The 12,801-nt window shown below is 34.1% G+C and overlaps 1 protein-coding gene across 4 annotated transcripts in view; it reads right to left on the bottom strand.

The window, feature by feature from the left end:
* Positions 1-12,059, bottom strand: part of LOC129799606 (band 4.1-like protein 4) — a 96,082-nt gene extending 84,023 nt beyond the window's left edge. For all 4 annotated transcript variants that reach the window (XM_055843632.1, XM_055843635.1, XM_055843636.1 and 1 more), the window contains exon 1: positions 11,235-12,059. The gene's annotated coding sequence lies outside the window, so the exon portion shown is untranslated. The remainder of the gene's footprint in view (positions 1-11,234) is intronic.
* Between the last annotated feature and the right edge of the window lie 742 nt (positions 12,060-12,801).

The following is a 12,801-nucleotide window of genomic DNA, read 5'->3' as shown; positions in this document are numbered from 1 at the left end:
AAGTTCTTACCTAAAATAGACTTCGAAAAATCACAACATTATCAGTTTATGATGTAATTAATAATTTTGACATTTTTCGAAAGATAGGTAAGAACTTGAAATTGTTGGAAGCTATCCATAAATGTGCAACGTCCATAAGTCGTGACTCCACCCTGTATGATAATTTCTTTAGAAAGTTCAATTTTTTAAAAATAAAAATTTTAAACTTCAAAAAGTACATCAATTGAAAGATCTTTGAAGTTTAATCTTCAAAGATACTATTTATCATTATTTATCATTATGCTATTTATTAAAATTTATTAGCAGTCAAATAACTGCTCTAACAGGATATTGGTCAAGGTTTTTGGAATAATTTTGACTTAGGATTAAACATTAAAATAAATGATCAATAAGATTTTCAAATCTTTGCCTTTTAGTCATTGCCTTTTAGTCATTGCCTTTTAGGATTTTGAAACCTTCGGGAACTGGGCTAAACTTTTAGTCTGAAGACCACTTTATACGTGCTTCAGACCTGAGACTTAGCTATAAGATTTAACTACTCTAACTTTTTAGCAATCAAGATTTTTGGAAAAATCTGTCTTAGTATTGGTTTATTAATGGCAAATGACATATTAAAATATGAAAAAAAGCAACAAAAAAGGCTGCTATTTAAGATTTTGAGACCGTCAGGAACTATGCTAAATCTCTTGTCTGAAGACCGCTTAAGTGCCTGAAGAACCCCACTTGTCCCTATGCATATATATATTCTCCTCCTTGTGACTTTTATGGGAGCGCGATGGAGGATCGGCATCAATTGGTGTGATGCCTCATCTGGGGAGATGTTGAAAGAAGAGAAAATAAAACCTTCAAACTTTTGTTGGACATTGTTTTATCAACTCTTGTTTTGTCTGCTGGTCGCTCATGTTTTACTGCGTGACATGTCTTCTTATGTGTGCTCTGTTGTCTGGTACATAAATTGCAATGGATCTCCACTGTGAAAACCTCCTATAGCCTTCCCTCTCTGGGGGCCTTTCGATACCACGCCACACATTATCATGTTCGTGAAACATTGTGAATTGTGGGGCCAGGGGCAGGCCCTTGCCAAAGAGAAATACATTCACACACCGCAGAAACAACTGATATTTGCAATAAAATTCCACAATGTGAAAATAATGTCCTTCGCAATGACCCAAGTTGATATGATGAGGAATCCAGTGAAAATCGATAGAGTCACCACCTGCCCACATCCCCAACGCAATTTATCGCATTTATATCCATTGTTGTTAGCATTAAGTGCATATGCTACACTATGTTAAATCGGTAAGAAAATTCAAGTATTTTTCTATTAAACATCTTTCGTGACTTCTCAGATTGCACATTTTCAGCACTCTTTCACACTTTACATTGCATTTCTTGAATTGCTCACCTCATTGCGCTTTTACTCCACTTTTTGATAAATGGACATTCCTGGGAGTATGTACTCAAGACTAAGGTGAATACTGCAAAACAGTTACATTTGCAATATTACCTGAGTCGACAGTTATACTTTTTTGCAGAGTAGCATTAAAATCTTTTAATATATTGCTCTTTGAGATTTTACAGCTTATATGGTAGAATTCACTTGATTTCCATGCAATATTCTACTTGTTATGTTTGACTTTATTATTCAGAGAGATGTTTCATATTGGTACTTAAAATCAACTCAGTTTCAATTAATTACTCTTACTCTTAAGAATTATTACTGAGTTGATTTTGATAATGATAAATCTATCTAATTTAAACTTGCATCAAATTTAATTATCGAAACATTATTTATTTATCCCATTTTTTATTGATCTGAAAAAAAAATCCAGAAATTTTTTGTTCAGAATTTCGATATAAGAATATCAAGTAGGGGAAGGCTTTCAGGCTTTGTATACACTCTGGCTTCGACCATTTCATATTTTCCCCATATTCCTTTAATCAATTTTTTTTTTCAGGAAATGTGTGACTCAATAGCCATTGAAATATATTGCCATAAGTATTCAGATTCATTAAAGCTTTGTCCTTTAACTAAATTTTTATATCAGTCTTGTAGGGTAAATTAAGCTAATTCAAAATCTGCTCCAAATGGAAATTTTTAGCTACTCTAAATGGAGACGTCACTGTTTCCATGATAAATACAGCACTAAATTATTATTTAGTTAAATTTGCTCCAAATAGAGCGAAAATCCATTCATATTCACAAATTTTAATTTGTTAATTTCTCAGAAAAATTAAAAGTGTACCTTTTTACCATCGAATTTTTCATCGATCGACCATGTTTTCCAATAAAAAACACAATAAGGTGACTGTTATTTATTTGTTTTCTTTAACTTTTAACATTTATGTCATATTTATTTTACTTTTATTTTATTTTTATTGTCATAACACTACACACTCTTGCAACTTTATAAATTTGTACTTCTCAGACATTGTGATGAATAAATTATCTATCTATCTCTCTATCTATTTCTGGATAATTTTAATTCAATTAAGTGCTAATCTTTATTGTTAACGGTACGTGAAGTTCTCAAATGAAATAATTACGTATTTCGTGAACAAAAAGGGTTTTTCTGAAGTGTCTGCAAATGCTTCAATATAGGAAACCCCGGAAATATGATTTTTTAGAGAGGTTTTCTTATTGTTTTAGATACGAAAGGAGAAAAAAACAAGAATAGGAAAAAATCCTGCGCTCAAGAACAACTCAACAAGGTTTTGTGGAAGCCTTTCGTCACGGTTTCAGTTACACTGTTTGTCTCCAATTAGAAAATTTCCCTTGTCTCCATTTGGATTTATTTGTTTCCAATAGCAGTATTTTAAACTGGCGTATGTTTCTTGTATTTAAGAAGTTTTCAAATTATATTTAAAGAATTTTCACTAAACAATAACATTCTAGAAGACTAAAAGAACAAATTTATGTAATTCTCTTCAGAAAAAAAATTGAACTTAATTTGTTGAATCTTCTATCAAAGTTAAAGCGTTTGGAAATGGTTTTGAATTAGAACATTTACCCTAGTGTTTTCTTTAACCTTGTTAAATTTACAAACTACAATTCCAGTGTTTTCAACAATTCCAAATCGCTAATTTCAATCAATGTGATCAGTTCAAAAGAGCTTGCAATTCTCATTAAAGTTTTCTATTCTAAATTGTTTTGCAAATGGTGTACATAAATTATTTCAATACAAAGTATTTCTTCCGCCAGCTGTACATAATTTTAACAATCAAGTTAGGAAGATCCTTGGGTGGTGATCAGAATCGTGACCAACGATATTTACCATGTGTCGGGTATTTCCCATTTCTTTTAAGGTTACAATGTATGGGTTTTCATCCTCTAAGCTTTGGTTAGTACATATTTTATACACCATCAGCTGCTGTTTTATTGCCTGGTCGCTCTCTGGACACTCTTTGTGGGGAATTGTTATTGTTGGGTGTTCTATGTGGGGTGTTTTAGGCAAAAACCGCAATATCCATCAATGGGAAAATTTTCACGAACAAGGGTATGACACTTAATTATATTGCATGGCCACTGGTGTTGGGGCTATTTCTCACCATTGCCTCCAATTGCCAAAGAAGAAAAAAAAGCACTATGATAGATTGTTGTTGTATGGAGATGAAAGAGGTGAAAGAGTTGCTGCTTAACGTATAATTTATTTGATGATTTTGTGCGGCAGAAAAGACAACAGAAGAAAACATTGGGGAGAGATAATGAAAAAGGACAAAATGTGTAAATGTTGCCAACATAATTGATGACTGTTTCTTTTTTTTAAATACATCCAGAGCGGCTTCTTCCACACATTCTCCCACACTTGGCACATGAATGAATGAATAATAAAATCACACCTACACTGAAGAAGAAGAGACCACATAGCACCTGTTTCGGGACACCACTTCAGGCTCATATTCCCTTTTCCAGCCGAAATTTATTGCACGGCAAAGACCCCCTAAATGAAAATTAATTCCAACTCTCAAATTTTATGTGGTTTAGTGCCCAACCAAAAAAGGCAGATTTTTCTTCCCTCTCTTATTTATTGCTCGAACTCTAGGGAGACAGTGGTGTATATCATTTACCCTATATCTGGTAAGTTACATCCCGAAACGATTGGTTGTTTTGATGTGACCCTTAACTGGGCTAACAGTTGTCGAATATAACCCGAGTATAACCCGTTATACCAAATCTAACCGTCAAGTGTCTAGGATTTTTATGAGAGTATTCACTTTGACAGATAAATCATCGGTAGTGTCTTGCTGTCGATTTTGAAAAATTTTAACACAAGTTGCATTTTTTATAAATATTTTAAATAAATACATCTTTTACGAAAACAAATAAATAATATACTATGGGAGAGCCGGAATGTATGAGACACTTTTATTTTTTTAAGGCATTTTTTCCAAAACTCAGAAAGTTGTCCTGGAATTTTGTATTGCGCTCAATACAAACACTAGTAGGGAAAAGTGCCCATGCTTGAAACTGTAAAATGATGTCTAAGGTTTGTGATTTTTTTCTGATTAACACACAAACCGAAGCGATTCTTCCACTATGACAAAAAAATGTATCATCTATTAGGTTCATAGTCCAACCTCACATAGTTCCTGGAAATCCTTATATTTTCCTCAAGAAGAAAATGAAAATTCAGTGAATACAAGTTGGGTCCGGGGCCTTCATGTATAATGATTGATTTGACAACTCGGAGGCCCATTTTCACTGCAAAAATTTCACCAGATACTAAAAATTGCACATCAATATTTAGACGGAACTCTAATCTATATGCTTAAATCGTTTGAACGACTGATTATTAGTTTTAAAATCACTTTTATGTAATTTTTCTAAGCCATGTTTTTATGACATTAAGGCACTAGCGAAAACCATTTTTTCACTTTGAGTCCATGAGAAGGTCATTTTGCAACCTTAAAATTTAGGCAACAAGGTTGAAGGTTATGTCAATTGTCTATGAAATTGGAAGATTACAAAATGTGTAATTATGGAAGAATCACATCTAATGATAGAGTTGCCACAATTAAATTATCATTCATGGACCCTTCTTAAAATATAGGATGGACACAGGTAGAATTTATGAATTTGTCACCACCCACAAAAACAGTGTCCCCAAGTAAAAAGGGACAGATAATCCTAACCGGCTTATGTAGGTGAGATTCTTAACGTGAGCTAACTCGGAGTGCATGCAAATTCGATTTAGAGCTGAAGTTGGGAGACGCCATTCAGTTATCTTGAATAAAATTCGTGAAATTATACAAATTTTGTATTTAAACCAAAATATCAAGGATTTGGATGAACTGGCACAAAAGTGACATATGGGTGAAATGTAGACCAGAATGTGCTCTATAATTTTCCCATGGAACATGATCTCATCGATTACTCAGAAGCCAAGATAAGCGAGGTTTTTTGTTTCTTAACTCGTTTTTTCATCCAGAGTGCCCCAAGTGTTCATTTGTTGAACTTCAACTAAATCAAAGAATTGTTGTCTTTTGTGGGACTTTCCATTCAAAACCCTATTTTAAGTGTCTTGGTGGAGTAGAGGCAGTCAAATTGGCATCTGAGTGATTTCAAAGCGTTATTATGGGAAAAATCAATTTTTTCACACTTAAACGGCAAAATCTGAGTGATAGCTTAGTCTGAGTGGAAAATGATGTATGGACGAAATGTAGAGACAAATATGCTCTACAATTATGTCGAAGTAATCATCAAAATCGGTTCAGCGACAGTCGAGATAATTGAGGTTATGTGATATTGAAATTGGTTTTTCGACTGTGGCGCCCCTGGTGTTGGTCCCACGAAGTTCAAATGTTCTAGAAAGTTGTAGCATTTGGTGAGATCTTTCGTTTAAGCCCTCATTCATCAAAATCGGTCACATAGAACCGGAGATATGATTTTTTAAATTTTGTGAACTTTGACCCCTCATATCTCCGGTTCTATTGAAACCACAGCGCACATACGCACCATTTTGGAAACGTCCTAGACTGGACTACAACATACTAAAATTTCATTAACTTGCACAATGCCGTTTTTGAGAAAAGTGACTTTGAATTTCGATGAATTTTGACGCTATCACAGCGCCACCTATGGTGACTTTTTGAACTTTCATCTGAAAGTGCTCATCGAGACGAAACCAAAAAGGTAAAATTTAGGTCGCTATGTTAATTAGAACCGGAGATAGAGGCCGGTCAATGTTCGAACTTTGACCCCTTATAGCTCGGGTCAGGGGTTATGGATCGACTTAAGGTTTTTTTTGTTTGATAGGTATAATCAACGGCTACAACATACTAAAATTTCAGCCCGATTGCATAAGGAATTTTTGAGTTATTTAACTTTTAAGATTTAAAAATTTTCTTTTTAAAAAAAGCGCCCCTAGCGGTGGTTTTATGAACTTGCGATGTTAGAAGGAAAAGTGGCATTTCACGAGAGCTTTCCAAAAAGCCCTCATTTTTTAAATTCTGACAATTAGAACCGGAGTTATGGCCATTTTAAGAAAATTTTTTTGGACCCTTATAGCTCGGGTCAGGGGGGTCGGGGGACCTTAAGTTTGGTATTGATGGAAAGCTCTAAGGCCCAGCTATAACATACTAAAATTTGAGCCCGCTCGATGCCATAGGGCCGGAGCTATTGAGAAAACAAAAAAAGGGGGGTCTTCAAAATGGCGGAAGGAGGGGTGGGGGGTGGGGGGTCAATGCACCATGTTGCAATTTTCATACGATATTTAACCTTTGACGAAAACCGCAAGTCGATATCTTTTTTAGTTTAGGAGCTATTAAGCTCCAAAGAGCGGCCGGACGGCCGGCCGGGAACGTAACTTAGCCCCCCATATATTCGTGATCAGGAAGTGGCGAAACACATTTTGGCCAAGTTTGAGCGCGATCGGAGGACATGAAATTTTGTTAGGATTATAGTAGGTGAGATTGTTAAGAATCTCACCTAATATTTTTACATAAATATTAATACTGATGAACTCTCTATGTGCCTATGATAGCAGTTTTCCTGAACAGCGACATTAATTAAGAAAAAACTTATGAAATATCATGTATAAAAATTACAGTTTTAGACTTATTTTTGATTTTTGCTTCCTGAAACTAGGAAAAAAGAGCTAGGATCCTAATTTTTTAAGAAATGTGAGGCTTAGGACCAGCTATTAAAATATATTACTATGAGTCATAACTATTGATTAACATAGGAAAAAAATAGTTATTATTAAACTTGGATTTTATCAAGCATGGGCACTTTCCCCTATAGACTTTATTAAAATAGTTCGATTAAAGTTTTTGTCACATTTAATTAAATAGTCAATGAATAATCCAATGCGTCTGAAACAACCAGGCTCTCCCCAATATAAGCTATATGATTTTATAATTCTCTATAACCACTTATACAAATAATCGGTAGAAAATAAATTGCTTTAAACTCTCTCTAAAGGCCTGTACACACTAGGATCAATTTCTTTCAAGAAAATTTCCCCTATTTTTGTAGGCAGAAACGTCAGAATTTTGACTAAAATTGCCTCTCCTGTGTAGACACCATAAATTTGAAATCTTTGTGTTATCTCAGTATATTGTATATATTTTAACTCACAAGAACAATGTAGGGAGAGATGTGGGGCTATATTGAAGCTGAAGCTACATTGAAAACGCAATTTTTCGAAGAAACAAATCAGATATCATTTGCGTAATAAATTGGAAAATAATTTAGTCTCAGTTTAATATATTATGCAATACCCTAATAAATACATTAAGTTTGCATAATGTTAGAAAAGGTCTTTGTTGTCTAGACATAAAGAAATAGAATTAAAAATGTTCGATATTTTAGGGGTTTTCCTATGTATCTGAAAACAATTAGATTTTTTTCGAACTCCAAAACTTTGTAAAAACAAGATTTAAAAAAAAAATAAATCTGGAAGAAATCTGGCTGATAAAATTCTTTGCAAAATGTAAAAGAGGGAATGTAAGTTTTCTATGTTTCTGAATGAATGTATGCGACTACAGGACTTCAGACAGCGGACTTACTTCACTAGTACTAAAAAATAATAGAGGTACATTCAAAAACCTTCGAGTTAGTTTTATGAAGAATGGTAGATTAATTCAGTAGAATCGTAGTAACAAAATTACTCAATATCCAAAGAACATGGTAAAAATAAAATCTGACCGATTTGACTTAAAATAATGGTGTAGGAAAGAATAGCCTAATTCAGAATCAGAATCAGCTCCAAGTTGTAATTCTTTTATTAAAACTATTCAACATTAATGGGCTTTCGGTATATCTGGAGCGCAAGAATCAAATAAATGTTTAATGTTCTGCAAATATCTTATGTATTAACATAAGAATTTACTAATGAATTCATAGAACTCATTTCTTAATCCCTAAATTCTTCTCAAACGTATGACTTTTTTGCATTGGAGAAAGCACGTAAATAAAAATTTACTTTTGTATTGATTGAAGAAACCTATAGGGTTACAGCATTACTAATAGCCTGTAGAGGAAAGCACGCTATACCTTCGGACGACTCCACCTTCGAACAACTTATTTTTTTCAATATATTTTTAATAAAACTGATCCATTAAAATATTAAAACTTAATAGGGGAAAGTGCCCATCCTTTGCACGGTCCCAAGCTTTAAAATTACTAATTTTTTCCTATGTTCCTGAATAAATGTGACTCCGCAATATATTTTAAAAACAGGACACTTTTCCCAAGTTTTTAAAATATGGGTGTGACAAGTCATATTTATTGGTAAATATAGGAAAAATTTAGTCATTTTAAAGCTTGGCACCGTGCAAAGGATGGGCACTTTCCCCTAGCTAGTCCAGTGTCTCAAACTTCTTGAAAAGAGCCATGGGTCAGATCCTAGAATGATTAACTAACGGATGGCGCATTTTAATTCAGAAATGGTATATTTTTCTTAAATTCTTTATAGTTTTTTAAATCTTAGATCCCACAAAAATAAATATAACACGAAATGGTAGGCACATGTAGAGAATATATTTTTATTGAATTTAAAATTTTACTGGTGTTACAGATAGAAAATTTGTCAGAAAAATTCAAAAAATTGCGAATTTTACGTATTTTTCATATAGGTTTTAGGAACTGTTATCCTCGTGCAATCATTATAAATTTTGAGCCAATAACATAACATTAGATACTCTTTCATTTGGTAAAATTTTAAAATGATTGCATTTGGTTTTATACCAAAACTAAAAAATCGCTTAAGAAAAAAATATACCATACTTCTGTACGGAAAATGTATGAGAATGCTCCGCCCTGGTCAGATCCATTAAAAACCTAGAAAAAATTGAGATCTCCGAAGCTTAAGTCGTCTGTAGGTAAAGTGGCCTTCAGACTAGAGGTTTAACCCAGTTCGCGAAAGTTTAAATTCCTAAAAGCAATTAATTTTTTCGGTTTCTGAAAATCTTATTTAACATTTACTCACAATATTTAATACTAAATAAAAATTTTCCCATAAACCTTTACCAATAACTAGTTAGAGAAGTTAAGCCATTTGGCTAAGCCTTAGGTCTAAAACCCGTATAACGCACTTTCCCCTATATATTTATAGCCTCATCTAAATTTTTGTCACAAGATTATTTCGGAGATTTGCGCGAGAAGACCATAAGTGTTGATAGGCCATAAGTAATGCTACAACCCTATTCCCTATTAGTTGGAAAAATTCCCATTTGGAACAGGTTCTGAAATAGGCTATTCTGAGATAAATACATGATAAATTTAGATAATAATTAAGGTGGAGGCGGTGCCTAAAAGATTTATAATAGGAACCACTGCACCGGGACCATTCTATTTAGGGATGGGGTTGCAATTCCATGCCCTGTGGAATTAAGTTTAACATAATTCCTGCTGACCTAAAGGGAATTCGAACCCGGAGCACTTGCATCATAGAGCGAGTGATTTACCACTTGGCCCATTGTGTGCCCTTGGTCCTATTAATGCATACTCGTAATACAATTTTATGGGGCAAAATGTGTCAAACTAACCTATTCTATGGATACATTTTATTAAAAAGCCCATCTTTAACCCTGATTTTTATACATTTTGCAACACAACGTTACTGCTATGTACCTAGCAGAATCCCCTCATATTTACCTCCTCATAGTACGATAACTCAAACACAAAAAAAACTTATAAATTGTTGCATGGAATAGGATATTAAAACCTTGTCCCGTAAGGGAAATGGTCGTGTTATAAAAGACAAAAAACTAAAGGGTATGGGAATTGGAAGTTAATGGAAATGGCTCAAACGTCTTATAATAAACCTTTAAGAGGATTGTAACCAATTGTAACAGAAATTTTGGGATGAAATCCCTAATTCCTTAATTGATATACTCCCTCATAAGTTCGCCACTTATATGTGTATTTCTATGTGTCATTTTAAGACTGTAAAAAGACCAAACTTCTAATTGAGAATCATATTCTAATAGAATCTTAGAGATATCTATAAGACGTTTTTAAGAAGATAATGCTTCTAAGATAGTAAACTTTATATCACCAACACGAAACGCAACAGAATAATTGCACAGATAATTTTCAAGATATCGAATGAATCTCAAGCAGTCCGCGAGGTCTTTTCCACTTCGTTACTCCTTTAATTTGGTGTTCTCTTTGGTGTCTTGGTAGAGTGCTTGGTGGAGAAGACAAATGGGTACTTTTCACTTTTTAGTCCATGTCCATCGATAATTTCCGGATGAGTCCCCGTCACATTGGGTATCTCAAAGTATTTTTTTGCACAAAGTAAAAGAGTTGTAGCGAAAATATTAATTTCCACTCTTTACACTTGTTTTATGTGTGCACCCAGCATATGTTGTATGGCAATCACTCTAACATAGCAGTTGCAAGCCGCGAAGAACCGTTAGTTGGAGCAAGTTCATTTATTTTTATTAAAAAATTAATTTTACTTTTTGCCCCGACGGAGGCCAATGTGCCGAGGAAATTCTTAGAGAGTCAGAGAAGTGGCAAGAGGAGTTTGCTTTTTTGTCGCTATTATATTGTTACATGGCTAAGAATCACAGTGGAAGAAGCTGGCTTGATGCTCAGTCGCTTCTTTGGTTATCTCATATATATATTTTTTTGTGTGTTATCCCACCAGCAGCAGCATAATATAGCATGCATATATAAAAGTATCTTATATATGGTTTTAGATGCAGAGGATGAGGTCGGGGGTATAAATAAAACTGGGATGTGTATGAAATTTAAGAATGTTTCTTAGAGTGGTAGATATTACCTTCGAGGAATTGTATATTGTGCACTTTTTGTTACATATTTATTTGATCGTAATGCTGCGATAAATGTGCTGCGCACTGCTCAAGATTAATCTGGATGATTACTGAATTATGTATTTTTTCCCTCCTGGGATATCTTCAACAGATCTTCAACTACAAAATCCACATCACAATGTACATTTTCAATTCGATATGAAGATGAAATAAAAAAAAAACGAGAGCCACAATTCACTCTGTGTCTTCACCAAGCACGGTAATTGTAATTTTTGTGAAATTGGAATTTTCACCTTTATCCAACTGGCTTTATTGTATGACTTAAGTGCATTAATTGGCGCTTGTAAATTCTCTCACACGAAATTTCAATTAGCAATTTTCATCCAACACTGTATTCCACATGTTAATCCAACTCTTTTCTTTTTTTCTTATTTTTATTTTTTATTTTCTTTTTTATTTTTGGATAAACGAGAGGATCCAATTTACAAAAGTTCCAGCAACTTTGGCGAAAGTGTTGCTATTTTCACAAGCACGAGTACGATGGAATGCAAAGGGTTTAAGATTTCAAAGAATCCGGAGAAAAGCACACAACAAACTACGAAATCACTTTTGGGGGAGCAGACGGAAACGTGATCCGAATGGAGCAACTGTTTGCCGGCAACTGACTCAATGGTAGCACTTGGTGAGCTCTTGGAGCTATTTTGGGGGGAATCAAAGAGCGCTCAATTCTCGCTCACGGAGAACTTTAATAAAAAGATCTACTCCGATGTTGATGCTCCTCTCAACTGCATCGAACAACTGAAGACTTTCAATCTTTCCACCAAGTTCTTCTGCCTCTGTTACCATCCATTTCCTTAGCAACTTACTTGGGAAAAGTTCCTATACCATTGCTATATAGAGAGAATTTCATATGCTCAATGTTCTCAATGTTACCTTCTTTTGGCGCAAAAGAGAGTTCCACAGGCAAAGAGAGACACGTTGAAAAACGCGGGAATGAACTGAGCGACAAAACTGAGCGACAAGCGAACTGTTCGACACTCATCAAATAGAGTGAACACAATAAAACAGTATAAATTCGTGGAGGCAATTGAGTGTTAAATTGAAGGAATTATTCTGATAAATGTCCATAGTATTTTACCCAAAGATATATTAGTGTGATTTTTATAAGTTAGTCCCAAAAACCAAGCCTCGCCTTTTGCCCCCACAAAACCTCCCCATATAATCTCATCTAATCATTTTACAGGGGCAACTTCTTTTGACACGAAATGAACGAAAAAAAGGCACATACTGATAATATATGAGGTGCTCAAGGAGTGGCCTTCATATCTTTTCATTATAAATCCCCAAAGAAAAAAGCTGAAATGATGATATAAATCGTTTTACAGTCCGTTTTGAAAGAGATTAAAGTTTTGTGGTGCAAGATATTATATATTGATGGATCCATTCCATACTATTCTAAGATGATTGAGCATTATACAGCTTCAACTCGAGAGATTTGTAACACTTATGAAATGGAAATTATATGCACTTTATTGCTTGAATTAAAAGGGCTCTGAATTAAAAACGTTTTGAGGA

Source organism: Phlebotomus papatasi, chromosome 1 (assembly GCF_024763615.1).
Source record: "Phlebotomus papatasi isolate M1 chromosome 1, Ppap_2.1, whole genome shotgun sequence".
Taxonomy (NCBI): domain Eukaryota; kingdom Metazoa; phylum Arthropoda; class Insecta; order Diptera; family Psychodidae; genus Phlebotomus; species Phlebotomus papatasi.
The sequence above is the reverse complement of the archived record's forward strand: the minus strand, read 5'-3'. Positions and strand labels throughout refer to the sequence as shown.